The sequence below is a fragment of the Ambystoma mexicanum genome, chromosome 1p (genome assembly GCF_040938575.1).
Source record: "Ambystoma mexicanum isolate Mex_15411 chromosome 1p, UKY_AmexF1_1, whole genome shotgun sequence".
Classification (NCBI taxonomy): Eukaryota; Metazoa; Chordata; class Amphibia; order Caudata; family Ambystomatidae; genus Ambystoma; species Ambystoma mexicanum.
Genome location: NC_090921.1, coordinates 1,438,775,570 through 1,438,803,069, shown reverse-complemented (window position 1 = coordinate 1,438,803,069; position 27,500 = coordinate 1,438,775,570).

Sequence of the window (27,500 nt, the reverse complement as noted above, 5' to 3'; positions counted from 1 at the left end):
TTTCAAATGCTACCAGACCAGTAGCGGTGGGCATGGCCACTCTACATTTTAAAATACTTGCAACCCATCACTCAAAGATGGTCATCAATCACTAATTGATTTTGTCCTGTTTGACAGTGGTATTGTTATGTATAAAAGATTTCAGGCTTTGAGAACTCACAATGTTTTTAGACATTGCGCAGTGAGATTAAGGGGCTGATTCATGGAACAAATGTGCACCGAAAATCGTGGCGCAAGCTGGCGCACAGTGAAAGCGCACAATGTCAGCGCACGCACCAAAAAGGGAGTGGAACACGGGGCGGAACACACGGAATGGGGAACAATGAGTGAAAAAGAAGGCATAACTGGGGAAGTACTGCAGGGAAATACACGTAACGCCCACACGCACGCAGACAACACATTTTCATGGAATCGAATACGGGAAACCCACGCACACCAAAAGACACGCACAGGCATAAACCCGTCCGCCACACGAAGGCAGGCAGAAGCGTCCCCGTGCAGTATAAAAGTGCGTGCACACAACAAACACGTATATACAGCTACGATGAATGCCCCATTTGTCACAGCACTGATCGTGGGACACCGCAGGAGGAGGAGAATAGCCAGGCCCTGCATTTTATGCCCCAGACCAGCCTTTTTGGGATGCCTGATGACCAGGTCTATGGCAGGTATAGGTTTCCACCTCGTATCATCCTAGACCTGGTCAGGGAGTGGGAAGATGACCTTACATCACCCACCCTGTGCTCCCAAGCATTGAGCCCCTTGGAGAAGGTGCTCAATGTCCTGCATTTTTTGGCCATTTCAGCTGCCATAGTCAGGGGTGTCTCACAGGCCACGCAGTCACGCTGCCTACACCAGGTGTTGGCAATCATGACTGCGCACCCCTCAGTCCGCAGGCACCTATACATGCCCAGAACACCAGCAGAAAGGCAGGCCATGGTCCAGGACTTTTACAGGGTGGCACACTTCCCCAAAGTGCTTGGTGCCATAGATTGCACCCAGGTGGCCCTACGTCCACCTAGGGCCACTGAGCACATCTATCAAAACCGCAAGCACTGGCATTCCATCAATGTACAGGTTGTATGCGATGCCTATGGAATCATCACCTCTGTCTATGCACACTATCCTGGTTCTACCCATGAAAGTTTCATTTACAGAATATCTGCCCTGAGCCGGGACCTGGAAGCTGGGAAGCATGGCGACACATGGCTCATTGGTGAGTACAAATGTCTGCGCACATGTATGCATGTCACACACAGACAAATACACAAACTCAACTAATGACAACCATCCTAACCTCCCCAGGGGACAGTGCCTACCCTCTGAGCAACCACATGATGACGCCAATACGGAACCCCACCACACCACCCCAGGTAAGATACAACGCTGCCCATATTGAACCAGGGGCATAATGGAGTGCACATTCGGAGTGCTCAAGTCACGCTTCCGCTCCCTTGACCGCTCTGGCGGGCAGCTACTATATGCACCCCAGTAGTGTGCAGGATCATTGTGGTAGCATGTGTCCTGCACAATGTTGCAACACGGCGGGATGTACAGGTGGACATGGTGGTGCCCCCACATCCCCAACCACAGGCACAGGCGCTGCCCATGGGAGGGGAAAGGGCACGAAGCGAGGCAACCCGCACCCAGCTTGTGGCCATATGTTTCACCTAAACTCCCACCCTTGCGGAGTGCACAACGGCCTGGCACATACCAGGTGACAATCGATGATGACAAAGAGACAGTCAACTGTCACAACCTTACCACCCTGAGAATGGTGCCACAGAAGTGCTACATTGTGTGCATCCCTAGCTACTTAAACATAACCAATCCTGTGTGACCAAAAGGAACACATGTACGGTGTGTATCCCACCACCCCCATGCAAAACAGGCCATGACAATCACTGGTATGTCACCCAAACCCTTCCAACCCACATCACCCTTGTCTGCCACACCATGACATGGCATGCAACAGCAAAAGCCCAACACATGACCAATTAGATACGAAGTGACATGTGATAAATGGAAAGAGGCCCAAGACAATCACACCTGACATGGCATCAGATGAAATGACCGACTAACAACCTACCACACATATAAAGTCATACACAAATGCATGCCACCATTGGTACCACTAGCAAAAGACTGAATGCCTGTTCTCATGCACATTGGCCAAGCCAAATCCGCTAATCCCTAACCCATGTGCTGTGTGTGTCTCCTGCAACACACTGCTCAGCACACAGCAAAGTGAGCAGCCATTGTGTTGGGGATGCAAGTTGAGCATCACATAAAAAGGACAAGCAACAAAAATAACCTATTTAAGCATTTACACGATCCCCAAATGGTGAGTGATCGTGCGCTGCAGGGACACAGCATGCCAGAGAAGGCAATCTGTGTGCACATGTGGGCATGGAAGGATGGTTGTATGTGTGGTGGAGCATTGTTTAAGTGTGTGTGTCAGTAGGGACATGTACTCAAAACATGCATGTGAAATCAAGTGACCCTCAGTGTCCTGTACACATCACATGTGAACATTGCCCATGTGCACACCCCAGCATGTCAAACCACAACAATCCCCTGACACCTGAAAAGTAAACACAACACAGGAACAGCCATTGACCAGCAGAACACATCATGTACATAGTACCCCACAATGACAATGTCAGAGAGTGCCCAAACACTGTAGCTCAAGCGTACTGTCCAGCAACAAAAGGCCCTCCCTCATTGACACATCACCATGACCTTCTGAAGAGCTGTGTCTGGGGTCAGTAGCCTTCTTCCTTCTAGTCTACCTGGCTTCAGGGTCCCCCTACCCTTTGGTTTCCATGTTCTACCTTGTGTGTAAATAGGGTCCACCCCCTCAGAGGCCACCTTCACTGGTAAACATACCAAATCACAGAAAACTCCTAGGAGCCAAACCCCCAAACCAGGGAAAAACCCTGTAGCCACCAAAAAACCCTGGAAGAGTCTCCAGTAGATGACTTGAAGTCGTTGAAAATGGTAAAGCACATGTCCAAGCAGAATGGTAGAACAACCAAGGTAGCACAGTTCAACAATGGTTCAACAGGATGGGTAGCATTTTCAGTACACAATAAAAAATGATGATGCAACAACTGATGGGTAGTGTCACAGATCCGGTCTCCAGGTGCAGGAGTGGCCTGACCCAACCACCCCCTCCGCGGTCTGGGCACCTGCAAGGTAAAACATACACAGGCCTTCGAGACCCCGGCGGGGAAAGAGGGTTAGGGATCCGTTGTTTGGATAGGCATTGGTATTCAGGATAACCAGAAAGAGGTTCAGGAGAGGGAAGGTGGATGGGCAAGGGAAAGCAGGCAAAAGACAAAATACAACTATTGACAATAACACATACTCAATCAGAGAAACCATGTTCTTCATGCACATTGTACAAAATGGGTCAAATGCAAGCCAAGAGAGACTTATCTCTGGGGTGAGTGCTGGCCTCCTGCCTGCACACTCTCAGGCCCTGTAACAGGAGCAGTTCAATGCTGCAAAGAGAGCGTGAGTTACTATTCTGTTTGTGTTTTCACCACACACACAACACCATTCATGCCTCAAACATAGTGACTTCTCCCCAAACAAACACTCTTGTCTGCTGCTTTGTTCGTATACTTTTGCTTGCCCCCGTGATGGTTCATACACTGTCAATGCGGTAAGGCAGCCGCACGTGGCCCCACGGTAAATAGAAGACCAATGTGTTAAGAATCACACATGATAGAATGGTCCTTGGGTGAGCTGCTAGATGCGTGTGGTGAGGTGCGACTTCAGTACAAGTGGTGTTCTGCCAGCCGCGGATTTCAATAGGTAGCGTACGTGGCAATTTGCATATGCAAATGATATGCACTGCACTTGAGTCTGTGCGTCGCTGGGTGCCCCGTGCGCTGTATTAGTTTCTGGCTAGGAACACTACTGCACTAATAACTCAGCTTCTATGGAGCAGGGGGACTCGAGGATATGGGCAACGCACCCTGCGTATGCCCCTGACAACTTGTAAAGCTACTTGGCATTTGTTCCTCAATGCGGCTTAGCTGTACTGTGCGCTTCTTCACCAATGCCTGGCCAAACTTCACAGCACTGGCGCTACTTAGCATGCATGTGCGAGGGGCCTGGAGGAAGGTCAGCTGGGGTGTGGCCCCTCGTGCTGCTCACCTTGCTTGGAGCTCCTGGAAACACGTCTGCTTCTGTCAGATGTCTGAGCACAAGCCCTGTGCTTCTGCTTGTGCACGCATGCGCACGTGTATACCACCCAACGTGGCCAGGTTTCTGTAGTTCTTGGCCCCATGTCTGCTGGGAAAGGTAGTCTGGAGGCTCATTTTCCTGCAGAAAGGGCATACAAGCTTTTAATAAGGCTGGAACGTTTCCTGTGTGTGTGTCTTCATGCTGGTTGTCACTGGGCCATGTCTGAGACCTACATCCAACCTCCTCCCACCATCAGTGTGACTTTGACAGCCAAAGGGTGCAGGCTACTGTATACAGCATGACGTGCATCAAGCACATATACAGGCAAGAAAAGAACATACCTCAACATCAATAAATGGACACATCAATAATGTTCTCACCAGAATTGATTGCAGACATGCCGTGGAGAAAACATACATAATCCCCACTAGGGGTGTTAACACAAGTAGTACAGCAGCAGACAGGCCACAGATATGATGAAAGTCCAATGCCCTTGTGTAACTGGTTGTAACATGGAGCCATCCTTGTGAGCCCATGGATAGGGGAAGCAGGAGTGGCATATGTGAGTCAGGACCCCAAGCTGCAAACACATACATGAGACAAGCTTGAAGGGCCCAGCTGGAACAGACAGTGGATGCTTTCAAAAGCCACAAAGCACCACACCGTCACATGAATGCACAATAGACAAGCCATTTTAAACTATATTAACTAATTAAACTAACTATAAAAATCAAAAATGGCCACATATGACCCGGGGGGAGGCACCCTGGAGGGGTAAGGTACAGGGTGCACCTCAACACCCACATGCAATGATGTTCAGATAAAAAATAAAACCTCCATGGGCTGAACGCCTGCACGGCCCGACCTGTGTGGGAGATAAGTCGTCGTCCTCAGCCTCTGACTCAAAAGGTTGATGTGGCACAGTACCCTGACGACGCCTATGCGCAGCTTGCCCCTCGTCGGCAGCAAGTCTGCGGGACCGGTGAGCCTGGTTCTGTGCGGCGATGACACGTAGGTCAGCATGCAAAACCTTGCGTGATATGCATGCTTCCTCTTGCAAGGTAGCACGTGTGACACATAGTTCTTCCTGCATGGCCTAGCATGACGTCTGGAACACCTCCCGGCAAGCATGTAGCTCAGCCGAGATTGTATTCTCAAGCTGCTCCAACCTCTCCTCTGTCCGCTGCCTCTGGGACATCAAGAGCACACGCAGAGTAAATCGGAGGGATTGACGGTCATCCCTCAGGGCCTCCCTGGTGTGCCTCTGTGTGAGCAGCAATTGCTTGATGCAGAGACACCATTTCAGCCCGGCGTGCCCTGTCTGATCCCGCCATGCCCAGCCTGAGTGAGCGGGCCATGGACCGTGCCGCCCACTGCTGGAGATCCACCTGCCTAGCAGGGGGGAGCACAGATTGGGCCACACATTCCATTCTCTGAGCGATATTATCAATTGCTGCCCCCTGTTGTTCGGAATTGGCAACCATGGCTTGCTCCCACTCAGTATACCCTGGAGGTGCACGGCTACCGCGTTGCTGTGCTGGACACCCATGGGGCCCAAGGAGCCACGGTCCTTGTTGGGTTGGCACTGCCCGTGGCTGCAGGACTACATTCCTCCGTTGATGTGATGCCCCAGGCACATCAGCAACTGGAGTGTTGTGTGACCATGTGTTCCGATCCACCACAGGCAGAGGTCCCACCACCGTCTGGCCCCTCAGTGCAGGTGTCGCAGACAGAGGATCGTCCACATCAGAATCACTCACCGTTGACGAATGGACATGCCGCGCATCCAACTCGACATTGTCGTCAGAGTGATCATCCGGGCTAGACTCATTGCCAGCCCTAGACATGATGGTCTGGAGTACAAGTGGGTTCTCGTGGTCTACCACCCCACAACCCCCACTTGTGCCGGGGTGCTGGTGTTATAGCAACCCTGTGTCTGGCATGACATCACAATCCTCTACCTCCATTGCATCATCATCTGAGAAGTAGAAAACACAAACATGAGTACACATGTCAGAAGCACGTAACCCACACACACATAGACATAACATCGACAGCCAACACATGAAGCAGACATGTCACACGCAAATGAGAACCTGGCATGCATCCAGTTGCATTGATATGCAAACACATCTGAAAATCAAAAATGGATGTTTCTAAATAGCAAAGCCTACACAAGTAGAAAATGTAGTATATCACCTCCATCAGACACCACCTCAGTCAGGCACATGGCACAGGCAGAAAAGCCAGATGGCAACAAAGATATGGCACATGCCATAAGCATGTCTGAACTACAAATTGACCACAGCCGCAAGTGAATCCAAACACACAATGACACATGTAATATGCATGTACACATGCATCACTAAACCATTGTCACCAATATAGCTTCATCCATCTGCAGCTCGGCCCGTACCGGGTGTCATGGGCCATGTAGATATAGTAAATGTCCCGAGCAAAGCAAGGGTCTGCAACCAGGCATGAGGGACCATAACGCCCAGTAAGGTCTGAGCTGCAGGCCATGAAGCCTCCAGAACACCCCTCAGGGCCTGATTGAGCACATTGTGCTATGAATGTGCCCTATTCCATTATTCTGTGTGTAAATTCTTCACGGCCAGGCCCCACCATATTAGCTAAGTTGGCCTGGGTGCACACATACTGCACAACAGTGCACCTTCAAGATTATGCCAGCTCAACATAATGTGCACAATGCTGAAATCTCAAGAGCATTGACGTCAATCAACTACATATTAGTCAGTCAACAAAAAAGCTGCGGATGACACTTGTGTAAATGAACACTTTCACACACACATAAGTGAATAGCTGCAATGTTACACTAAACAGCGGTGAAGGTGCTTGCATATGTACATGTGAAAGCATTCAAAAACACCCCTTTCCCTACACACCTGTATTGTGAACATGAACAGCATCCAATACAGCAAAGGAAGCAGCTACAACGCTGCTTTCTTTGATGTATGTGAAAGTGTACACATACACACGAGAAGGCAGCTCCACAGTCATTACAACTTGATTGGCAGGCTACATTCAATCTGCGCCCTATACCAGTTGGTATAGGCCGCAGATTGACCAATCAACTTTGCTAAACACCCACTAGGGAGTTCCAATACTGAGTACATGTGTCACAGGATGCAAATGTGCCCGTGGCATTCATCAAAGAGAAGGGATGAAAATCTGACCATACATGCCAGGTTACTTTCACATTGCAGCAGTGAGTAGGCATGTAGAACGGTGTAACACAGCTCAGAAGTGGGTTGATGCAGTGCAGAACATGCGTACATTACCCACTAGCTACATGAACAAGTACATTATGATGTCAATCAATAAACATGAAGGCAGTGTAAGGGCAAGTTCAGGCATTGCGTGCAGTATGCATGCAATGGGTTGCATGGCTACAGGCAACCCCCCAGCCCCCCAAGTGAAAATGCAGGGAGGCATTGCATGGCAGTGAAAGGGTGACCAGAGACCTGTGTATTGGCAGACAGTGTGGACTAGCGTCAATTGCATCATCTGAGTCAACCGACAACACAGCAGATGAGAATGGGACAGTAAGCAGGACACATGAGGAACCTCAGTAGTACACCCATGTGTGCAGAAGCCACTACACCAGTTGAACAGAGTCAGGGGGCCTGAAACAGGGGGAGTCCTGTGCCCCACACAGACTGTGACACCCTAAACATGTGCGTGATGCAGGACAGAGCCAGAGTGGGCATGGAATGGATGATCAAATGCCATTAAATGTATGTCATCCTGGACATGTACTACAATGATCATCTGGGCAAGGACACATAGGGGCATGCATGGAATGCACATGGAGCATGAATGGGCACTCATGTCCCTGCGGAGCATCTGCCATCGTCCCAGTCCAAGTGAGACACCCTGCATCAAGGACAAAGGATGTACACCACTGTATTTGTCTGGCAGGTTGGCAGGGGGAAGTGTGCATGTACACAGGAGCGTTGAACAGGCCAGTGCAGTACTCCAACATGATACCCACCAGTGCCATGGTGAAATTAGGGTGCAGGGGGTGGAGGGGCAAGGGAGCATGCCTACGTGGAGTACCCACATGCAGGCAGAACACACATGCACGTCAGTCATGCAATTACATAGTCCCAGTGCTGAGTGGAAAGACACCCAGGCTACATGCAGAAGGGCCAGTGAGCTGGAACATGGACCAGAGGGGCAGCCGGGTGACTAGCATGTGAGCAGGGTGCAGGTGTGGTGATGAGGACAGTCCCCATCTGCTCTACTTGTCCAGCATCCTGCACAGCACATCAATGAAGCATTGCATGACTCGCACATGAGAACCATGTGCACATAGCATGTAGTGGCAGTCAAGCACAACACATCACACAAGCAAATCACACATGGTCTAGACAAACACGCGACAACATTTGAACAGGGCATCAAAGTCCAGCATCTCTCCCACTCCTTCGTACAATTCTCCCGGTATGAACTCGGCAACAATCGACTTGTGCGGCGTGAGATCTACCTCCTCAGGTGGTGACCCACCACCAGTCACCTGAGTCATGGCATAATTGGAGGCACGCTTCGCCTTAGCACAGTGTCGGAGGTCATCCCAATGCTTTTTGGACTCTTGAGCTGTGCGCACCTCATGTCCGAATGCACTGACACTCTCCGCAACATGCTTCCAGTGGGAAATACGCTGGGCAGCCATAGTGTGACAATTCGGGCCACTAGCATATCACGGTCGTGTCCCGACACGTAGTCCACAAGGAAGTTCAGTCCCTGCTTGCAGAAAGGCTTCTTCCTTGACGTGCTGGAGGCCGGAGCCGAGTCTGGGGTCCCAGCCTTTACTGCAGGTGCAACCTTGCTCCTCTTGGTCAGTGGTCCGGACCCTGACTGGCAAATGCCACCGTGATCAGTATGGGCAGTGGCGCTGGTTGATTGAACCAAGGGAGTGGCAGGTGGAACAAGGATGGAAGCCCTGACTTGCGTCGGTGGTTGCTGGGTGCCCCTGACTTGACCCTGCACAGCAACATCTGCTGTACTAAGGTCACTGACCGGGACTGTCCTGGATGGTAGACTCACAGCTGGGGTGCTGTCGGCTGCATCTGCCCGTGCACTTGCCAACACTGACTGCTCAGGGCAGCAGATGACAATACTGTCCCAGGGACATGTGCCTCGGTCAGGGCAGCCCTGCGTGCACTTACCGTGTGCCTCCTGACCTCCTGGAAATCATCAAGGGGCTCTTCAGCTGCCAACGCAGCATGCGCTGGTGGACCCTGAGCCTGGGTGGTGGTGTCCACAGCTGCACCTGCAGCTACCACTACCCTTGGGCCCGTGGCAGTCGATGAAACAGACTTCTGGGTCACATGGGTGCCAGTGCCAGATGCAGAAGCTGCATCTCCCGGAACCACAGGGGGTGGTGGAATCACTGCACCAACACGTGGCACAACATCGTGCCGAAGTGGTGCACCCTGCCTCTTCCCCCTCTGCGGCCACCCTGGACACCCTGCACTCTGGAGTCCCCCTCCTCCCTGGTCATCCCGGCCACGTCACTGACCATGCCTGCCATGTGGAGTACGCCCAGCTGAGGCGCCCCTCACCTTTCGTGGCCTCCCAACCATGGCACAGATGTAGTAATGCCAATGGGAGGTGTACACGACAATTGTCCTTGGCAATTGGGGTGAAGGGGGTAGGATACAAGATGTTGACAGCACCCCTGTTCACCTGCAAGGCTGTATGTGACCCCGGTGATAAAGTGACAGGTCACGCAATGTTCAGACACCCCAAAACTGCAGTAAAACCGTGCAGGCAACCCCCGGTAGCCCATGTGTGTGAAATTAACCTCCCGCAGTACGCGGTGGCACCCAGGGACACGAAAAACATGTACGCATGGGACACACAGGCTACTATGACCTCGAAAACGGGTATGTGATACACAGGGGCACCCGCAGTGGGAAAAATAGTGTGCGCGACTCACAATCTAACTAGCATGATAATGAAAATCACACGTGGCCTCTACCCACGCCAAAAGAAGAGATACGTCCTTGATCCGCTGTGAAGTTTTGATGGCGCGTGAAACCAGAAGTAGCAACACACGTGTCAGTCTCCACGAAAGGCACGTACAGCGAACTGCTGGCCCCGCTCACCTTTAACCTGTGCTGAGGGAAACACCTGCACGTGTCACGTCACTTAAGCGCTTAGGCCCTTTCCTCAAATTACACGCTGACGTGCTGTTTTTTCACGTGCCAAATCACTCCGTATCAAGCTGGCCACGCGACAACACACGGAAGACCACGCTCCTGCCCAGAAGGCCATTCTCCTGCCCCCCAGAGGCCTGAGCCGACTCCCACCAGCCATCTGCTGCTGCCTGCCTGCCTGCTGGCCAGGTGCCTTGCAATTCGGTGCCTGCACGTCAGCCATCTGCAGGGGTCCAGTTGCTGTGACCACCCCTGCTGCAACAGAAGACTCCTGACTGAAGTTCCATCGCTCCGCAGCCCAGCACCAGGACCCAGTTGCCCACCCACACCTGCCTCGGGGGTTACCATGTCGGGGCAAACACCATCAGAGACCACTGGCGACCGCCAGCCAGAGAGGCAGAGGGTTACCAGCTTCAGTGCGCAGAAGTTGGTCTCCTGGTGCAGCAAGTCCTGGTGGACGTGAGAGGATCTGGAAGGACATCGTGGCTGCCATCAATGTGGAGGGGGTGGCAGCCTGCGACATACGATACGTCTGGAAGCGCTGGGAGGACTTCAGGTCCAGGACCCTCAGGAAGGCCCGGAGCCTCTTGGAAGCAGTGCGTGCAGTGAGGCGCCGGGTCCACCTTTCCACCAACAACATAAGGGTCCTGGAACGTATAAACCCAGCGCTTCACCTCCAGGTCCTCAAGAGGCAGAGCCGTCCGGAGTCCAACGGTAAGTGTCCATGCGTACTTATTGGACGCAGTGTATGTTGAGGTGTGCCAGGAGTGTGCAGCTTGGAGATATGTCTGAAAAGGGCCATGTATGGATGTGCATGTGCAGGGACATGACCATGCTGCATGTGAGTCCTGTCATATGTGATGCACATCAGTGATGTATGTGTTTGAAAGCATGATGCACAACTGCATGTGGAGATGCACACATATTGGCATTTCTGTGTATGTACTATGGCATGGTTGGGGTGTGACACATGGATGCTGGTTCCACCTTCATGTACGTGCACGGCATACATGTGCGTGTGTGTGTTTGACATGTGTGTGACTGTGAAACGCCATGGATGCATGTGACACAGACATGTAGGAACCCAATTGGCAGATGTGACATAATTGCTGATGATTGCACTGTGACAGGTGGTGGAAATGTACAGATGCATGTCTGTCTGTTGGCTTGTTTGCATGTGTTAGGCACTCCCCATGTTGCTTGTAACATCATGCCAACCTTCAGATGTTCATGCTGTTGTGTGTGTATGGATGATCCTGCTTGCTGCACCATTCCTGTTAATTTGTGGATGTGTGTGGGTTCAAATGATATGAGTGTTGGGGAGTGTGATGCCATCTGTGAAGTTTGACACTGACACTCATGTGCAACTGTCATGTGTGTATCCGACCATTGTACAGTGCCCTGATTCCTGTGTTCTGTCTCTCACTGTCTGTAGCGCCGATTGATGAAGAGGGCGGAGTCGGTGCTGTGGAGCACAGAGGCAGGGATCCCACCGTCAGCTGGACATGCAAGGCCCAGCTCTCCTCCCACGTTGTCATCACTTCCTGGAGTGAGGAGTCTGGTGCCGCGTCCAGGGCCTCAGTGCGAGGGGAGGACCAGGAGGAGGGGTTGTAGGTGGACTCCTCGGCAGCAGTAGGGGAAGCTGAGCCCCCACAGGGGCCTATGGAAGAAGATGGCACGGTTCATCCAGGTTGGTGGTGGGTTTGGTTGAGGAGGAGGCCATGGAAGGCCCACGCATGGGGCCTGGAAGGGGGATTCCACTGGTGCTAGTGGTGCAGTCCAGGGGCAGGGACAGGAGGCAGCACAGGCAGCGCAGAGGTGCCTGTCCCTAATCCTGTCCCCGATCCTGTGACTGCATAATCCTGCACCAGCAGGGATGCCTTCGTCCAGACCCGTTTTCAGGGAGGGGATGTGCAAACAACAACTGGCCTTCCTCTCCCTGGGGATGTGGCAATCCGTGACCGGGTTGAGCCTGTCCTACCTGGGGTGGCGTTGAGTCAAATTAGTATTCAGGGTGACGTGCAGGGTTCTCGTGAGGACAATGCATGTCATTTTGAATACCTCTTTGACCACGTCGGCCTACTAGGACAGGTCACCAGCGCTGGGTTCCTCTATGTTCTGGATCTTCTAGCGACCCCCTCCTCAACTGAACCCCCTATGCGCCAGCCGTCCTCCGTGCCATCTTCCTGCCCAAGTATCATCTGGGCACCCTGTGGAGCTGACCCTAAACCAGCGGCCAGGCTGGTGGAGGACAAATCCCTGCCACAGTCTGGAGGCGAAGGTCCAACAGGGGTGGCCACCCCACCAACTGGACCCCAGCAAGAGGAGGACGTGCAGGCATCGACAGGCAGGGCACATGCACGGCAGCAGCAGGCTCAAGGTGGGAGAGATGATGGCTCGGGGCCATCAACATCACAGGGGCAGGCATCGGCCGGTGGGCAGGAGGACCCTGGATTAGGAGTGTCTTCCATGTGGCAGCGTTTGGGCCAGCAGATAGTTGCGGAGCGGCGGCGGGTGGAGGAGGCACGGCTCACTGTGGTCAGGGCGGAGAACTCCATGTGCAGGGCACTGAGGCAGGCTGAGTGCCTCGAGGCAACTCGCAGGGATCTGGAGGAGGCCATGGCTGCATCCCTGCAAGACCTCGAGGCCAGTGGAGAGGCCTGCCTCCGGGACGTTGAAGAGGAGTTTGATGATCCCCTGGCCCGGAACATTGAAGAGTGAGCCGTAGGACTTGCCCGCCGCCTTTGTACATAATTCTTTAGGGTTAGGTTTCCTTTGTTTAGTATTTGTTTTTGGAGTTCATGGTCACTGCTCCACTTTATGTATTTAGTTTTTTTTTATAGGTTTTTTGGTAAGTTTCCTTTTCTTTTGGGATCATGGACCCTTTGGACTTGCATTGTAAATAGTTCAAGACTTGTACATACTTTCGTTATTAGAACTTTTCATGGATCAATGGTTTTAATTTTTTTTAATGCACTCTATATGGACAATGGCAATGGACCACTTTTCTAGTTTCCTGTTGTGGATTTTTGTTTTACATTGGAATTCTTTCTTCTCATTTTTTTCCTTTCATTATTTCTTAATTTGCACATTTTATTTTTCATTTTATTATTTCATTACCTTTTTCAATACATTTCATATTCCTTCATTATTGGTGTGGTGTACTGTCATTGGGTTTTGTGCATGTCTCTATGAGCATTGCCTCAGTCATGTGTTGCTACTGTGTGGCTCTGCTGTACAATAATGCATGGCCATACTGGTTCTTTTGAGACTCTCATGGCATGGCTAATTTGGGAGTGGGTGCAGTGGATGGTTGCATGCTTGTACTGGGGGACAGGGGGGATTTGGCTTGGCATTAGGGCCATGGGTCTGTTTTGTTATGACATGTTGTTTGGTGGGCCATGTGTCGGGGCCTGCTGGCAGGTGCCCGTCAATGGGGGTGGGGTGGGGGACATGTGTCGGGGCCTGCTGGCAGGTGCCCATCACTGGTGGGTGGGTGTCATTGTGATGGACATAAGTCGGGGCCTGCTGGCAGGTGTCCGTCAATGGGGGTGGGGTGGGGGACATGAGTCGGGGCCTGCTGGCAGGTGCCGGTCAATGGGGTTGGGGTGGGGGACATGTGTCGGGGCCTGCTGGCAGGTGCCCATCATTGGTGGGTGGATGGGTGGGGGACATGAGTCGGGGCCTGCTGGCAGGTGCCCGTCAATGGGTGTGGGGTGAGGAACATGAGTCGGGGCCTGCAGGCAGATGCCCCTCAATGGGGGTAGGGTGGGGGACATGAGCCAGTGCCTGCTGGCAGGTGCCCGTCAATGGGGGTGGGGGACATGAGTCAGGGCCTGCTGGCAGGTGCCCATCAATGGGGGTGGGGTGGGGGACATGTGTCAGGGCCTGCTGGCAGGTGCCCATCACTGGTGGGTGGGTGGCGGACATGTGTCAGGGCCTGCTGGCAGGTGCCCATCACTGGGGGACATGAGTTGGCGCCTGCAGGCAGGTGCCCGTCAATGGGGGTGGGGTAGGGGACATCTGTCAGGGCCTGCTGGCAGGTGCCTGTCACTTGTGGGCGGGTGGGTGGGTGTGTGGGTGGGGGACATGAGTCAGGGCCTGCTGCCAGGTGCCAGTCAATGGGGGTGGGGTGGGGGACATGAGTCGGGGCCTGCTGGCAGGTGCCCGTCAATGGGTGTGGGAGACATGTGTTGGGCCTGCTGGCAGGTGCCGGCCACTGTTGTGTGGGTGGGTGGGGGACATGTGTCAGGGCCTGCTGGCAGGTGCCGTCAATGGGGATGGGGTGGGGGACATGAGTCAGGGCCTGCTGGCAGGTGCCCATCAATGGGGGTGGGTGGAGGACATGTGTCGGGGCTCTCAAGTACATGGTACCATGTGGCCTGCCTGTGGGGCTTGCCCAGGGGTGATGGGCTGCCTGTGGGGCATGCCCAGGGTTGTGGGGTGGTCCCCTGTGGTGTTGGCTGCCTGTGGGGCATGGGGACGGGGGGGCACACCTGGGAGGGCACACACTGCCAAATCGCGTGTAAAACTTCACGCACACCCCGCTCGCGCCAGGGCAATCAGGTGTAAAACTCCCTGCGCACCCCTCGGAATACACGTACCCCGCTCGCGCCAGCGAAATCGCATGTAAAACTCCCTGCACAGCCCTCAGAATGCACGTACCCCACTCGCACCAGGCCTATCGTGTGTGAAACTTCACATGCACCCCTCAAAATACACGTACTTGTACCCCGCGAAATACGTACGTGTGTTCCGGGGATGCGCGTGGAGTTTCACACGCGATAGGCCTGGCACGAGCGGGGTACGTGTATTCCGAGGGGTGCACAGGGAGTTTTACATGCGATTTTGCTGCGCAAGCGGTGTACGTGTATTCCGAGGGGTGCGCAGGGAGTCTTACACACGATTTTGCTGGCACGAGCGGTGTACGTGTATTCCGAGGGGTGCGCGGGGAGTTTTACATGCGTTTTCACTGGTGCGAGCGGGGTACGTGTATTCCAAGGGGTGTTCGGGGAGTTTTACATGCGTTTTCTTGGTTGGAGGGCTGTATGCTGGTCCACTGGCCTTTGCCCCATGTGCTGGATTTGTGCAATGTTTTTGGCGTAGGGGTGGGGTTGGGGCGTAACTGGCGCTGCTGCAGGGTCACTGCGCCACTCTGCGTCACAGCTGCTTATGGATGTATTAATCCATGAATTTGCTGTGCGCCTAAATGGGTTTTGGCGCACGCGGCTGGCGCAGACTGCCGCACGCGCACTCTGTGCGCCAGCCACGTGCGCCACTTGTGCACCCAATTCTATGAATTACCCCCTAAATTATTTGCCATGCACCACCGACTTTGGTTAAGCACATTGCTCCAATCACCTTGTTTTGTGGCCAGTGTCTTGGTGACTGTTGTGTTACATCGCACAACCCCAAATTAACACATTTAAGCAGGACGGAAACAGGAAAAAATGACCAGCTGCAAGAATAACATATGTCCAAGTACTTTCAGCACACATAGCAAAAATCAAAAGACAAAATAGCATTGGACTTTTTAAAAATGTGATGAACATCATATAAATCACCTGAGAGAGGAAATGTTCCAATAAATATGCTAGCAAAGTCTAAAGTGTGCTCACATTTTAAACCCAGCAATCTGTCGTGAAATACTCCCTCGTAAACAAAATCCCAATACAAAACAAGTGCTTGTGGGTAAGCGTCTGCACTGGTAACATGACAACTTGAGTCAAATCCTGGTAGCCAAAGACTTGAGCAAGCTTGCCAAATTCAAAATAAACCAAGGGGTTATGTCGGCCCTCTGAAAAAAAGTTATGCTGTCCACCCACATGTGTCCTTTATTGGTGCCCTGTCCTTTATTGGTGCCCTGAAAAGGAGCCACAATCAGGGGAAAATAACTGCACTAGTGTCCATAATTGCAAACTCTCTTGCAACATTGTGGGCACATACTCATGACTTACTTGCACTCTCAATTCTCCTCCTCACCCCCATGACTGGCTTTCAACAATACTCAGCTTTATAAAGCTAACCTGAAAAGTACACATATCATAGTGTTAGTCAAATATATACATCCTTATACAAGTATATTAGGCAAAAAGTGCATAATTGTAATATCATTGCCCCCATCTTGACTTTGAGACTAAAAATATCAGAACGCAATTCAGCAAAAGGCAAGAAAATGGTCTCTGAGTGCAAAACTTTCAACGACTGACAGTAGCACGGTTTAAAAAAAAATGTGGGTGCCTTGTGTTATGAGATATTTAAAACTAAGAAAACACATGGCATTTAGGACTGTGGACTGTCTCCCATCCATGCAGTAACCAGGACCAAACTTGCTTAGTTTCAAATCGAGGAAGTATCCAGCCCCCTTAGGCCAAGTTTCTCTAAGTGGTCTTGAAAGGTGGGCTCATTTATTAGGCAACATGGCCTTAGGGGTATGACCCTTTCCACGCTTTATAGCCAAGCAGGCTTCATGCCAGTTACTGCAGTGATGGGAAACTTTCTGTTGCTGTAAACATATTTTTTTTTTTCATTTATTGACTGGGAGACGACAAATACCAGAATGCAATTCAGCAAGAGGAAAAACATTGTCTCTGAGTACAAAACTTTCAAGGACTGACAGTAGCATGGTTTAAAAAAAAATAACTTGGATGTCCATTCGGTCACCCATCCAAGCAGTGACCTGGATTTACTCTGCTTAGCTTCATAGCAAGGAAAGGCCCAGCATGTTTCTCTAAGTGGTTTTGTAAGCTTGGATTATTTTTCGGGCAACATGGACTGAGGAGGCTGGCCCCTTCCTCATGTTGACGCTAATCAGGGTCTGTCCTGTTACTGCATGAATGGGAGACCTGGATCCTAAAGGTGTTGGCCAGTGATTTTTCACCCCAACCTCACTATAGCTGTGAAAATATCTTTAAAATAAAAATAATAATTGCGCCTATTCCTTTATAGCATCAGTATAACTGCAAATATCGGAAAAGCGGCCCAAAAAATGCTTTGCTGTAATCCCAGGCCCTCACCAAGTGCCCCCTCATCCGTGCCAGCTCCCCCTGCTCCCCAGATAGTCTCCTCAGCTCTATGCTTTCCCTCCACAACAGATGCTGTTTCTGAGACGCAGTTTGCTTTGAGATGTCGGCTATTTATGGCTATAGTCGAGGCTACAGAAAGCTTTGTGTTGCAAACTCAGTCCTCAACCTCCCAAATTTCACTTGGTGCCCTCTAGCCATCACCCCCAGCTCCTCTAGCGTGATAAAATGTGCATGTTTAACCTGCAAATAGTTTTTTCCTGGATTTCATTTCTCCATATCCTTGGCTATAACCTCAAATATCTCTTGCATCGATAGAAAAACAAGATGGCGGCTTTTTCATTTCTGAAAACCTTGATCCTGCAATGCACCATGGGAGATATAACTATCAATTTTTGAGAAGGGGGCAGCCCCTTCTCTGTCAAATATTTAAATAACTACTGCACGGAATAACCCCAAATCACGCATTGGATCACAAGCCAATGCTTCATGCCCAAGTTTTTTATTTTTTTTATTTGGCTAGTTGATAAAATCAACTTTTCAAATATAATAACATAAAAACATTAGATATATTAAGTTTCTGTGAAATATATAACAACACAATACATTTCATAATAACCAACTCATAATAGAAACTCTATATACAATCACTTAAAAGAAGAAGAAAAAGAATAAGAAAAAAAAGAAGAAAGAAATAAACAAATATATAAAAGGACCCTAGAATACCAAATACAAAATACATCGACCAAAACAATGGCAAGACCAAATAAAGCAATATTTAATCTTAGCCATCAGGTAGTATTGCTTCAAGGAGTGCACTATTGCTACCTTTACTCCCAATCTGGGGCTTGAAAAGATCAATTTCCTTAGGTCATTTGAGTCCAACGGACTATTCAAAGCAAACAGTTTTCTAAAAAACGTTTCTGTCACGTTGTTGTTAACATTGGACAATCTACAATGAGATGTTGGAAAGTCTCTATTTGTGAGGAATTGAAGCAAAAGCTGCAATGATTCTGAATCAAAGGTATTTGCTATCGCCTCTACAATACCTCAGGGGTATGAAAATGATTAAATCTAAATCGCATATATTGCCTGCGTATGTGAGGAGAGGGGCATTTAATCAAATAATCAGCCATGGATCTAAATCTCTTATGCCCAAAGAGAGATGCATCAAAATCATTATATGCAATACAGCATGAATTATTGCGGATCCAGTCATATTGGAAAACTTTGATCTTTGCACGACCCGGATTGGAGATCATCCAGAGTTACAGAGGCATCTGCTAAGGCATTTAATATGAATTTGCGCCAACTAACTGGAAGGTCGTTTTCAGATTTTAGAAGATGATAAGCTACAATGCATAAGATATTAGGGGGCTGATTCATAGAATTTGCACACTGGAAAACGGGGATTTGTGTGCCATTCTGAAATCTCTGTTTAACAAATGGGGATTTGCAGGCAGAATGGCGCACAAATCCACGTTTTCCGGCACACAAATTCCACAAATTAGCCCATATGTGTTTCTAGATTCAACAGACATTTCCTCAGTAATGCACACATCTTCCACAGAACTTGAGAATACATCGATAAGGATGCCAATTCAAAACGTATCAGTGGTAATGGTGTGCAAGATGGTAACCTTAAGACCTGTCTCCAGAACCTGGCTTCTAACAAATCCCAAAACTTCTGCTTTCTGGGTAATTTGGCTTCAACTCCATATAATAAGGTGGGTATTACTTTCTGCTGATAAATACCAAGTTGTTTTGTACCTGGTCCAAATCCGTCTAGGAATTATTGCTCTTTGGCAAAAATCATGACACTTTGCAGTCTGGGGGAGGGGAGAGTCCAGAATAACTTTCGACATGTTGGTCAAATGCGTTACTCAAATCAAAAGTTATTAACAATACAATTTTGAGGGGTTCATATGGAAGTCCGACTCATCTTAACTATCACCACCCTATAATATATATATATATATATATATATATATATATATATATATATATATATATTCAGTGAAAAAAACTTTGTTAACGGGACGTTATGGTTAAGTTGCGCTACTAAAAACCTATGAAATTCAGTGAAAAAAACTTTGTTAAAGGGACCTTATGGGTAGGTTGCGCTACTAAAAACATGAAATTCAGTGAAAAAAACTCTGTTAAAGGGACGTTATGCTTAAGTTGCGCTACTAAAAATCTATGAAATTCAGTAAAAAAAACTTTGTTAAAGGGACGTTATAGAGCCAAGTAAAACCAAAAAACCCTTGAAATTCACCAGTTATGGTAAACTAAGCAGCCATAACTCGCGCCGCCACCGTGCACTGCAAAGACTAACACCCAGGAGATCAAAGATGACAAGGTTCCTTGAATGGGGAAATACCGGGCCCTCCATGGTCAGAATGGCCTGGTATTTCCCCATTCAGGGAACCCGGACCCGGTACTCGGAATGGGGGTAGCCATGGCGCAAAAAGCGACATGGTTACCTCCTTCCTCGTAATAAGGCCCAATGTCCCTGCCGATCTAAATACTTTTTGGAACTTTTTGAGCCCCTTCTTTGTGTTCGACCTGTCTCCAGACAGCGTGGCTATCCGCGAAGTGCGCAGCAGCACCCCTATAAAAGGCCACACCCCAGAGCTGATCCTCATTGTGCTTCTGGCTACCTGACAGAGCATTGCTCTAGATCCGCATTGCCTGCATTGCTGGTGACTTCTGCCTGCTGTTCTCCAGATGGCAACCATGGTTATTTCAGCTTCATCACCACCCCCACACTCTCCACCATCCCCACCTCCCGAAGGGCCTGCAGAGGGGAACAGGTGTGAGGATGCAGAGGAAACGGATGAAGAGGATGAGGTAGTGAAAGTCCCTGCTACCAGCACTCGTCGTGAGTCTTGGGTGTGGCGGTTGTTTACCACCATTGATGGAGTTCCAAAAGCTTGTGCGAACAAGGTGATCTGCACTCAGTGCAAGATGGTGCTGAGTTGTGAAAGGTCTGGTTCATATAGCTATGGTACGACATCAATGAAGCAACACTTAAAGTCGTTCCTCGATGGGGCTATTCACAAGGCTGTACATTTGCGATAAACGTAGTAGGTTGAGTTCCTCTACAGCATCCTCCGTTTCCGCTCCTGCCACCACAAGAAACACTCCTGTGGGTCAGCACATCCCTCCAGCTGCCTCACAGGCTATTCATGATGCTGTTGATCCTTACCTTTCAAGGGTCATAATATTGTGCATGTACTGCGACGCAGTACTCTGCAGGGGGGAGAATCTTCAGAGTGCTTTCGAGACTGCGGTCAAGGAGCATCAGAAGAAATTCTACCTACCTGAGTAAGGCCTACCCTACATCTTCCTCTCTCCACCTGCCCTTTCTTATCCCTGTGGTTGGTGTCCCCCTACTTTCCCCTCCTTTCCTTGTATGTCATGTTTAAAAAAAACAAAAAAATATAAAACAAGAAAAAACAAAAAAAAAAATAATAAATAATGCAGGTCCCTGTGCATATTTTTAGAAGTCCACCGACAGTTTGTGGACATTTTAATTTTTTTGGAGTGCTGCCCTATCAGAACCATTGCACTTTTTTCTGGGAGGAAAAACTTCAAATGGTCAACACCTACTGCAAAATGGATTACTGTATTTTAAAAAAAAGTCGCAATGCATTTTATATATTTTGCAGAAAATTGCCGGCATAAGTAAGATGTACTCCATCTCTGCGAAAAAAGTTTGAGCTACGGAACATAATATTTTTATTGTGAAAAGAGGACATGCCAACATCTCTAAAAAAGGCACAAACAGCCTTTTTGACATTGTGCCTCGCTTTCTACATTTGTGGACCAAATGAAGAAGAACGCAGCCACATTTGTCTCTACGCAATACGAGAAAAAATTACTTGGGAATTTGGAAACATGTCCATGATCTTCCCAAGTCCTTCTTTTGTTGCAAATTGCAAAGAGATTCCAGAGACATGTTCTAAACGTTTCCCTCCACAATGAATAATAATAATGTCTGGATGACACTGTGTCACCAAAGTAGCACAAAGAGGTACCAAATCCAGCCACTTCATTCCATGTACTCCATGCCAGTGCACTTCCACATGAGGGAATCCTAGATATGCAGCCACTCCACAGCAATCTGCATGCACCTCCAACCAATTTATCCACGAATCTCCCAAAATCCAAACAATGTGTTTTCTGAATCACACAGCCATAGCTATCTGCTCTCCTCTCAGGAAAAAGACTTTCTGACAAACTCTCTCCTTACACAAAACACCCAGTAAACCTTATTGATCAATCCCTTGCTCTGCTCAGTCTCATTTGCATGCCTCTCAACCCCAAAATCCCTGTATGTTACGCGCTGTCCGCGGACAACTGCAGTGTTCGCGGACAGATCGAAAAATCTGACCATGGGGAATGAATATTTAGATAGTGTGCTCCATTTCCCCTTTGAGGTTGGCTCTGCAAAGAGTCTTTTTTTGTTTTTTTACAGATGCTTCAGAAACACCTTTTAATTTGTATTTCTTTTTATATTTTTTTATTTTCCTCCAAAAATCTTCACAATAGCTTCTCCAAAGCAACCCTTATGTTCCAAAACAGCATGGCATTTCCCATAAAAGATAAAGACATGCCATCTTCTTTAAAATAAACAACATTGCCAGAATTAATGTTCTCATTATTACAAAAGAACATACCAGCTCTAATCACGAAAGCAAACATGCCTTGGTTAATTGCACACCTAGCAATATTTTGCTGAGGACAAAAACAGAACTATTGTCCCATATTGCCCTAGGTACTAGACCAGAAAGAATAACCTTGGCATTTGGAAGTTTTTCCATTACTGCCTGAACCAAGTGTTCCAAATCTGCCAACAAAGTAGGGGCACTGACATAACCCAAATGCAACTCACCACAGTGCAAAACAACTACTTGTGGCTTGTTCACCCTGCCCATATCTCCACTAACTTGTACAATTCCCTGCACATTGAAACCAGACACAGAGCTCCACACCACCTCCACTCCTTTAACATCAACATTCTTTGCCACATTCCTGCATTTAGCATACTGCTCCAAACCATGCACAAACATATCTCAAATCACTAACATTCTGACACAGCCTCTTTCAACACAATCCACAACCTCAACATCTGATTGGCTGATCCCTACAGTCCCTTTTCCATGCTAAATTTGCTGAGAAACCTCGGATGTGGCACGCCCTGTCTGTGGACAGCCGCGGTTTCCGCAGAGCACGTAACACTGGGGCAGCCCTTCTACCCTTTCCACTTCACTCTCTGCACCATTCCCTCATTGGCTACTGTTAAGCAGTAACACAATCATCCACCAATCACATCCAAGAACTCTACATCTAACTCCATCATCACAGATCAGCACTTTAGATGTACTATTGATACTCTCAGTACAATTTGTCAAGGAGTTCCCCCCTTCTCACCTGGGTCCGGTGTTTGCCGGTGTCTTCGATCGCTGCCTTCTTGCGAACGCTCCTGGTCTTGAACAGTGCTGCTCGAGTCTCGTCTGGTTCCAGGTTGTGTTTAGTTCCGGGAACGCGGAGTCCAGGAATCCGGGAGTCTGGGAAAAGCTAGTAATGTTCGGAATCAGGAAGGGGGAAAGGGTCAGGAGCGGGTAATAGCACTGGGACAAAGGAAACAATTCCGCGAGCTACGAACACACGTCTGAGGCTGCTCTGGAATAGCATTGAGACACGCAGAGCTGCGGAAGGCGTGGACTATAAATAGATCACGCCGCGTTCAGCGCATGGAGCGAGCAAGGGCTTCAGCTCGGGACAGCCATGTTGGAAGTAGTACGGAATGTAAGCCCCGTTGAGACAAGGACCAGGAGATCCAAAAGGGGCATGATCTGAAGTTCCTGACAGCATGCCTGCTCCAAAGGCCTTTTCCTCCAGGTTTGCCGGGGTGTATTAGGTGAAATCCTCTGAGCAACCGAGGAGCCTTGATATTTGAAACAGGTTCCCAGGTCCTTTCTCTAGGAGGATATCCTTTCCACTCCACTAGGTAGTGAAGATGGCCCTGCTTATACCTGGAGTCACAAATCCGGGACACCTCATATTCCAGTTGGTTGTCAACCAGTAGAGGAGGAGGTCTACTGGATTTTCGAGAGGATTGGATGTAGGGCTTCAATAGGGATGTGTGAAAGACTGGATGAATTCTTTTCCAGGAGTCAGGTAGCTTGATTCGATATGAGACAGGATTGATAATCTCCTTGATGGGAAATGGACCATAGTAGCGCGGAGCCAGCTTGTTTGGTCGCAAGTGTCGGGGGAGTAGTTTTGATGACAACCACACTCGGTCACCGACAGTATAGGAAGGACCTGGTCTTCTCTTGGAATCCGCATACCTCTTGGTCTGTAATCTGGCTTTCTCTAAGTGTACTTTAGCCTCCCGGTGAATGTTGATAAGAGTTTCGATCCAGGAGTCAACAGTAGGTACTGGTGTAGGGTAAGGAAGAACCGAGGGTAAAACCGATGGATGGAACCCCTGACTACAATAAAAAGGGCTGGTCTGTAGCGCTGAGTGTTCAGAGTTGTTGTAAGCGAATTCCGCAACGGGTATCAGGAGAGACCGGTCATCCTGGACCTTGGTGGCGAAACATCGGAGATATTGTTCCAGGGTCTGATTTGCACGTTCTGTGGCTCTGTTGGTTTGGGGGTGATATCCTGATGAGAGGGCACGTTGGATTCTAGAACCCGACAGAGGTGTTTCCAGAATTGTGAAATGTATTGGGGACCCCGGTCAGATATGATCTTGAAAGGAAGCCCATGTAGTCGGAATATGTTTTCCAGAAATATTCCAGCTAGCTCTGAAGAGGAGGGTAGTTTCTTCAGTGGCGTAAAATGGGCCATATGGGTAAACAAATCTATGGTGATCATGATGGTAGTATATCCTCGGGAAGGTGGTAACTCCACTATGAAGTCTGTAGTGATGATTTCCCATGGTTTAGAGGGTAGAGTGGGCTGCAGAAGAAGACCCGCCGGTCTTTTGTTATCCTGTTTATTTTGGGCACAGGTCATACAAGCCTGGATGTATTGCTGTACGTCAGACTTCATTTTAGGCCACCAGAACTGTCTCTGTATAAAACGGAGGGTGTTGGTGATACCTCGGTGCACGGAATGGAGTGTGTTGTGGCAAAGGTTTATTACTTTCTGCTGTAACATCTGTGTAGGAATGAGCAGTTCATTGTCCTTTAATAAGTAGCATTCCTTGGCTCTTAATTTCCACTGGTTTCTTCTTGAAATGTCCTTCCATATTTCCGAGGATTGAGTTTGCGATCGGACTTCTTCCAGGAGATTAACTGCTTGGGCTACGAAGATCGTGGCAGAAAACATTTTAGGATATGCCTTATCTTCAGTGGTCACGTAGTCAGGACGGCGAGACAAGGCGTCAGCGATCAGGTTCTGTGATCCAGGGACATGAGTAATGTGGAAATGATACTGGGCAAAAAAGTAGGCCCAACGTGCCTGACGACTGTTCCTGCACTCCAGTGACTGTAGAACCTGAAGGTTTTCGATGATCAGTACGGACTTGGACAGGATGTCTGGCTCCCAGAAGTAGGTGTCGCCATTCAGTGAAGGCTTGGCGAATGGCTAACAGTTCCTTTTCCAGGACAGAGTAGTGTGTTTCACTCTGAGTTAATGTTCTTGAAAGATAAGTAACGGGGTGTTCCAAGTTGTCCTCCATTTTCTGTTTCAACACTGCTCCTATAGCGTAATTAAAGGCATCCATTTCCACTAAAAAGGGTCGACTTGTATCGGGTTGAGCCAAAATAGGAGCTTGTGTAAACTCTGTCTTCAAACGCTGGAATGCAGTTTCTTGTAATGTTGACCAGACAAAAGGGGTATCCTTCTTTAGCAGAGCCACTATAGGTTGTACAATCTTGGAAAAGGTGGCTATGAACTTTCGGTAGAAATTGGCTAGTCCTAGGAAGGATTGGATTTGTTTTACGGACGTGGGAGTAGGCCATGCGAGAATGGCCTTTACTTTTGAAGGATCCATGCCAATCCCCTCTGGACTAAGGATAAATCCCAGATAGTGCACAGAGGTAACGTGAAACAAACATTTTTGAGGCTTGGCTAAGAGGTGATGTTCCCGGTGTCTTTGTGGAACTGCCTTTACATGTCCTTCATGCTTCAGAGGGTCCTTTGAAAAAATCAATATGTCGTCCAGATAGACAATGACGAAGAGAAACAACATGTCAGAGAACACCCTATCCATAAAACGTTGGAATACTGCTGGGGCGTTGGCTAGTCCAAAGGGCATGACCAGGTACTCGTAGTGGCCAAAGGGTGTTCTAAAGGCGGTTTTCCACTCGTCTCCTTCCCGGATACGGATCAAATGGTAGGCACCCCTGAGATCCAATTTGGTGAATATTACTGCACCTATCACGGCTTCCAGGATATCCGATATCAAGGGTAGTGGGTATCAGTCCTTAAGAGTGCATTGATTTAGGCCATGATAATCGAGGCAAGGTCTAAGTTCCTGGGTGTCTTTCTTAGGAATAAAGAACAATGATGCGCCTGCTGGTGACTTTGAAGGTCTTATGGTACCGTTTTCAAGGTTTGTATCCAGATATTCCTTGAGGGCCTTTTTCTCAGGTTCGGAAAGGATAAACATCCTACCAAAAGGGATCACTGCTGAGGGTTCCGTTTCAATTGCGCAGTCTTCGGGTCTGCGTGGAGGTAAGGCCTGGACTATGGCAGTGGAAAAGACATCGGCGAATCCTTGGTAGGCCTCCGGAACCTGTATTATATTGGAAACCATGAGTGGAGTTTCTTGCTCCTTAGGTGGTTCCTCAGGGGGTGTTAAAGGAAGTTCAAGGGATAGACAATGAGACATACAAAACTCTGAGCCTAGGAATAGTGATCCTGCTGTCCAGTTTATATACGCATTGTGTTTTTGTAACCAGGGCATACCCAAAACCATGGGGTAGTGGGCGGACTTAATGTTATCGAATCTGATTAGCTCTTGATGGTGGTTTATTGAGAGCTGGATTTCCTTGGTCTGTAGTCTTATGGGCCCTGAACTGGGGGGTCTTCCATCGATGGCTTCCACAGGCTGCATGGTGCTTCGTGCCTCATATGGGATTTGATGACTGACAACCCATTCCTGATCTATGAAGATTCCCATAGCTCCACAGTCAACCAAGACCAGAATGGGGCAGATCTTATTATTCGAGGGTGAAAGAAATGCCTGGAGAACGACCAGTTTGTTTTGTCCAGGAGAGTTCAAGGATGGAATTGATGTGGAGCAAACATCTCTCTCCCGCATCTCTGCTCCATTTAAGATCGGGAGCTGGCGTTTCCCGAACGCTGAGGAGGTGCCAGAGGACATTCCCTGACAAAATGTTTGTCTGAAGCACAATACATACACAAACCCGTATGAATCCTTCTCAACCTTTCTTGAGGTGATATGGGTCCACGAAAGGCTCCAATTTGCATGGGTTCTGGTTCTGGGGCTGGGCTTGGGTTTGCGTCCGTTCTGGCTGTGCTCTCAAAGGACGTCTTGGGTGGGTTTCCCCTGGATTTCTTCTTTTCAGCCTTCCTTTCCTGGATGCGAAAGTCTATTTGCAAGGCCAGGTCCATTAATGCTTGGAATGAATTTGGTCGAGCCACCCTGGCCAGTTCATCCCTGATCTCATCGTTCAGGCCTCTCCTGAACAGGGTAAAACTAGCCTCAGAGGACCAGTCTGCTTCCTTAGCCAATTGTTTAAATCTGGTCACATAAGTGAGCATATCTTGGGAGCCCTGTTGAAAGTCCAGCAAGCGTTCTTTGGCAGTATACACCTGCTCTGGACGGTCAAACATGCCTTTAAGGGCCTGTATGAACCCATCATAGTCATCTAGGAGGGCATCGCTGGAGTTAACAAGGGGTGTTGCCCAAGTTAAGGCGTTGCCGGAAAGGTGGGATATGATGAAACCCACCTTAGCCCTAGGAGTCGAGAAATAATAAGGCTTAAAGGTAAAGTGGACCAGGCATGAATCCAGGAATCCGTGAAGTGTTTTTGCCGAACCATCATACTTGTCAACAATACGGCCCAACAGGGCACCCTCCTTTGTAGCAGAATCCCGGGATAAGACC